The sequence below is a fragment of the Maylandia zebra genome, linkage group LG12 (genome assembly GCF_041146795.1).
Source record: "Maylandia zebra isolate NMK-2024a linkage group LG12, Mzebra_GT3a, whole genome shotgun sequence".
NCBI classification, from domain to species: domain Eukaryota; kingdom Metazoa; phylum Chordata; class Actinopteri; order Cichliformes; family Cichlidae; genus Maylandia; species Maylandia zebra.
In genome coordinates, this window is record NC_135178.1 from 34,615,929 (window position 1) to 34,621,928 (window position 6,000).

The following is a 6,000-nucleotide window of genomic DNA, read 5'->3' on the forward strand; positions in this document are numbered from 1 at the left end:
CTACGTTATCTTAACATTACTGGAATGAGTGAAATCTGTTTCTGAAATCTGAGGTTGGGGCACAAAAACGAAAACAGCTTGTAGAAGTGGGGGGTCATATATAGATAAGACCCAGAAGGGGCTTGTTTGGATGTGTAGTCCCACTCCTGAAATTCAGATAATTTATCTCCAACTACAGAGAAGAGACACAGCTAGAAAATTACCCCTAGAAAGGTTTTTCCTCTGTGTTAAATAAAATCAAAGGGCAGAAGACAGAAAGGTGCATCCTTATATTGGAGATAAAGTATCTGAATTTCGGGAGTGGGACCACGCCTCCAAACACTCTCCTTTCAGTTCTCATCTATATATATTCCCCCAGTTCTACAAGCTGTTTGTTCTTCTTTACGAGCCCCACCCTCCCTCCCATTTTTCAATTTATTTTCTTCAATTCTCATTAGTCCATGGGGGGTCTGCCAGGCCCAGGAGCCTCCACCAGTCCCCTTCTAGGCCTTCCCCAAACCGCAGCTCAATTCATGTCCAAGCTATTCACCTTTATCTACTAAAACGCTGTCAAACCTAAAATTAGGATGTGGGCCCAGTGAGTGAATCACAGTATATATGCCACATATAATGGAGCATAATGGACTCTTTGACTAATGACCAGCTGTTTGCAGTTTGTCCACAAATACCCCCCTGCTGCAAGTAAGATGAATCTCTGCATTTTAAATGATGAACACAGCAGCTTCGCTAACTTCACATTTCTTAAGCAGAACTTAGAATTCAGGCACTCGGATTGATCTTGTGATTGGAGGAACTGAAATTTGACTTCAACTTAAGCAGCAACTTCTGTAAAATTCAGTGTTAATTAGGATTAGTGGGAATTATTTTGTTTTTGAATGCTTCATTTTATTTTGGTGAGACCAACAAAAGGTCAAACATTCAGATTCTTTCTATGTTTTTTTTTTTTTTTTAATTAGCTGCAAGTCTGTTTTCCACACTGAAATAATAGCAGAAAAATTAGAAATGCTGCTTTACTACCTTGTGTTTCCCTGATTCAAATTTTCTTTTTGAGACAAAATGCTACTTAATTGATCCATCCATCAATGTCCTTCCACTTATCCAATTCAGGTGAGCATCTAATACTCTCAATTCCACTCTAATCTTTTCTATAGTTTTTATATTGCCCTGGTTGCCCTCCTACTGTTTCCACCAGCCTGATATATCAGCCTAAACTATTCCTGTACTTAAGTTTTAAGCACTGGTACTTTCCTGTGTGAGACTGGCTGAGAAAATACTGATATGATCCTCAGCAACTATCTAAACTAAACTATTTTGTTTGACATGGATGCATGCATAGAGCCTGAGGATATACTCCTGTTAGTACATATCAACTCAATATGACTCTTACTCTCCCAGGAAAACAATGTAGAGCAGACACAGAGCCAACATGAGCCTATCAGACTGTGGACACGCTGTATCTTGAATAATTAGGGCAATAATAATGAATGCATTACTGTTAAACAAAGATGACCAGGTTAAGGTTATTTTATTATGCACTTTTACAGTGCTCCTGCTTTAGTTAGTGCCACCATCTTAACGCCATACATCATAGCAGGTCTCACTACTGTCTTTTAAAACTTCTCTTTCACTCTCGCTGCTATCCATCTGTCACAAATCACCCCTGACACTCATCTCTACCCACTCCACACTGCCAGCATTCCTCTTCTCCTAATTGTGCATTGTCTCATTTACACACATTTATTCTATTTTACTTATACTGCCTTTTATTCCACTTCTCTCCAGAGCATACCTCTACCTCTCCATGCTCAGTTCTACCTGTTACCTACTCTCACTACAGATCAAAATGTCATCTGCAAACTGGAGTTCATGGAGAGTTCTTTCAGATGCTCCCAAATGGGTCACTGCTGCAGAAGGAGCCACATGTTTGCTTTGGCACAGACTTTATGTCACACATGAATGCCCTTCCTGACGCAGCCCTCTCTTTCAGCATGCAGCATACAAGCTTGTGATCCCATGAAGCTGGGTTTGTGTTTCCTCCTGGAAGAAACTGGGATCTTTCAAGATTAGATTTCTTTATATTTTGGATCACAACGTTCAAGTTTTATAAGGCAGATAACAACTTAAAGATATTTTTATATTATATTATTATATTATGGGCCATCGTGGCTCAAGAGTTGGGAGTTCGACTTGTAATCGGAAGGCTGTCAGCTTTGACAGTCTCGGTCATTGTGTCCTTGGGCAAGACACTTCACCCGTTGCCTACTGGTGGTGGTCAGAGGGGCCGGTGGCGCCAGTGTCCGGCAGCCTCGCCTCTGTCAGTGCGCCCCAGGGTGGCTGTGGCTACAATGTAGCTTGCCATCACCAGTGTGTGAATGGGTGGATGACTGGATGTGTAAAGCGCTTTGGGGTCCTTAGGGACTAGTAAAGCGCTATACAAATACAGGCCATTTACCATTTACCATTATTTTTGGGGTAGTATTTGGGAATTATTCATTTTATACATATATATGAGGTGTACATCACATTTTGCTTTTTGTCTCTGTGTGAGAGACACAGTAACTCAGAGAGCAGCGGCTTCAGGCTCTCCTTACTGTCAGTGTCTCATTAAAACTGGCATGGTGTGGTAGTTCATCTGTTTTTTAATGAGCTGTTTGCCTGATCATCATCACCCTGAGCACAGACAGCTATCCATCTAACAACCCAAGACAGAACAGCTCATTCAGCTGAAATGAAGCCTGACACGGCTGTCAAGGACACTGCAAAGTGCCGGCTTGCCCTAAAACACACGCTGGTCACCCTGTCTGACCTTTTTTCCATTGCACTGCCGACCCAGTCTGCAGAATGTGCTGCTGTGAACGCACACAGCTGACAGGGTCTGAACTGTGACTGTCTAGCATTCTTGGAAATCATTTGAAACTGTACTTGTTTTAAGGGATCTCATATTTGGATCAGATATTGATCTGGATCGGGTAACTGTGCCACTGTGCCAACCGATTTTGTCTATTCAGTTCAGTGTTGTTCTGCATTTACTATGCCACAATTCAACAGCAGGGCATTGGTATCTAACAGGATATCTGGACATACTTTATGCATTTTTTTGTACATTTTTAATTGTAATCAAGTGAGCTGACAGGATGAAAAATCTGCAAAGATTATGATGTTTTTCCTGTTGGCTTCCCTCTCTCTCTCTTTATATTCAGACTTGATGGGGAGCTCGTACTACCCAATGAAAACATTACATGTAGTCATCGACTAAATTCAGTATTAATTTAGTACTAATTTACTTCAATAAACTTTCAGGTGTAGTGTAGATACACACACACATTGAGAGGAGAAATTAGCGTGATGTGCATCAATGATTCACACTGAGCTGAACTTGCTAGTATAAGAAATTTGGTGAATGATGCAAATACTTTTTCATTTTTACTGCCTTTGTCCCATTGTTAAATTCAAAGTCCCTGCATTCTTGCATGTATTTATTCCAAGCATACTTAGATGTAGTATGCCAAAGTTTAAGCTATTCTATGGTATTCCATGTATTCTGCACGTATGTTTACTTGTTTCCTGCATGTGTGGGTTTCTCCCATTTAATGCAACAAATATTAAATGGTCATAATAAAGGTCATCCCATGTCACCATCCCATTATGTGGTTTCTTATGGAAAACTAATGTTATGTATAATCTGGCAAAATGGCTTTTTTTATTGTAAATTTTTTAATGTTATTTTTAAGTGGCTCAAATTTTCAGATTGTCTATTTAAAAAAAGAAAAATCTACAAACATGATCCAATATGAATCCCACATACATGATTCTGCTTCATGTACTCAGCAGAGCCCCATGTGAGAATAAATCTGCAGCTGCAATCTTCTGTTTGAGTGATGCTTGCAAAGAACAACTGTGACCGGCTGCTTTAGGAAACATAAAATACACGTCTTCTATAATGTGAGATTTTAAAGATTTAAATCTCCAGTAGGAGCCAGCGGACTTGAATCTTTGAGAGTATATCTGTGAGTGTTTGAGACAAAGAGACAGAAAGATATAGATAGATGGCAAGATAGGAGTCTATGATTTATTTATTTGTGGGTAAGTGGCAGTGAGAGCTGCAGTAAAACTGCTGCATGAGAACATTTCACTGGAACGTCCAAAGCAGCAGCCAAGTGTGCAGGAAGTGTCCTGCAGTCATCCTCATTCGAATCAAGTGCTGCCATTACATCACCTCTCCTGTTGACGTCTCCAAATTATGCATAACCTGCATCATGCCTGACACACCCAGTTAAAGAAATAGTGGGTCTGTGGCTGCTGATGTGCCACATATGGATGTGTGTCAAGGAAAGGTCTCACTTTTAAATGCACCGTTTAGAGTTTAGCATGATTTTTTAGTATTTTAACGTAAATGCTCAAACTTAAGCACTTCTCTCTCTGATGTCTAAGCTTAACCAGCGACTAAAGTAAAAAGTAAGCACAAATGAAAATCATGAGTTATGAGTGAAAGCAAAGGAAAAAAAGAAAGAAAGAAAGACACCTTAATAATTTGAAGACATGGTGGTATCTGACAGAACAGCAATGTTTGATGCCTTGGGATGAGAACACGCTACCAGCCCTACAGAGCACTGTTCTTTAACTAAAATCTTAATTCTTCACCACTCACTACCTCCAGCCTGTGAACCCAGCATAGCACCTTGTGTGCCAAGACATTTAGTCGATCCAAAGTTCAGAACAAAAAGTTTGAATAAGCACCGTTTATTATTTATGCTCTGAGCTTTTGGAATTGTCAGAAAAGCACAAAGTGTTGATGCTTTTTAAAACCCTCATTATATTTTAGGCTAACAAAGATTTATTTGGGTCTCGAAGTGCAGAGCCTTCAAATGCCTGGCTCCTCTCCATTTGAACCAGCTCCCAGTCTGGGTTACAAAGACCTCTCTACTTCTACAATCTTTCATTTTAACTTTAATTCTTTTGTTTGTTTGTTTGTTTGTTTGTTTGTTTGTTTGTTTGTTTGTTTGTTTGTTTGATTGATTGATTGATTGAAAAAGCTTAAAGTTAAAGCTGGACCAGGTGACCTTGAACCACTCTTTTAGTGAGATTGTTATACTCTCAGGTTGCTGGGGTAGTGTCCCATTATGTACCAACCATTTTTTTCTCCAACCTTCTTTCCGCTACATGTTTTTTTTTGCTCACTCTTTTGTATTTTGTGTTTTCTCCTCTTTGTCATTAGTGCTCTGCTTATGCTGCTCTTTCCTGTCTTTTCTTTCTTCTCAACCAACTGAGATAAATGGCTGCTGCTCTCTGAGTGGTTCTGCTGAAGGTCTTAGAGGATCATCTGATTATTGGGATTCTCTGTCGTACTGTAGGACAATATAAATATGATAGTTGTGTATATAAATAACATTATATGAACAATGGATAGATAAATTAAACAATTTAAATGAAAGTGCACAAGTGATTTCAGAGTCAATTTCAAGATTCTGGTGCTGACTTATAGAGCTCTTCATGGACAAGCTCCTGCCTACATCACTGAACTTCTACAGCCCTTTGTCCCCAGCAGGTCTCTTAGGTCATGTAATCAGGGTCTACTTGTCATTCATCATAGAAGGCTGAGAACTAAGACAGAGCTTTTGCCACTGTGGCTTCCAGACTGTGGAACTCAATCCCACTGAGCTTAAGATCTCTGGACTCAGTAGCTTCTTTTAAAAAAAAAACTAAAAACATCTTTTTAGCAGTGCATTTTGTTAACTGTTGTCTGTTTTGTTTTATACTTTGTTATCCATGTGTGAAACACTTTGTGATCTTTTATCTATAAAGGTGATATATAAATAAAGTTTATTTACTTACCTACTTACACACAAAATCTTTGAACATATACAGATATTATAGTCAGGCAGTATAAACACATGCGTATGAGGGAAGAGAATTCATTTCTGACAAGAAGCTGGAGTTTTCTAGTCAGTTGCTGCCTCCTGCTGACTCTCTGCCCTACATACATATGCATTTATAAGCTTA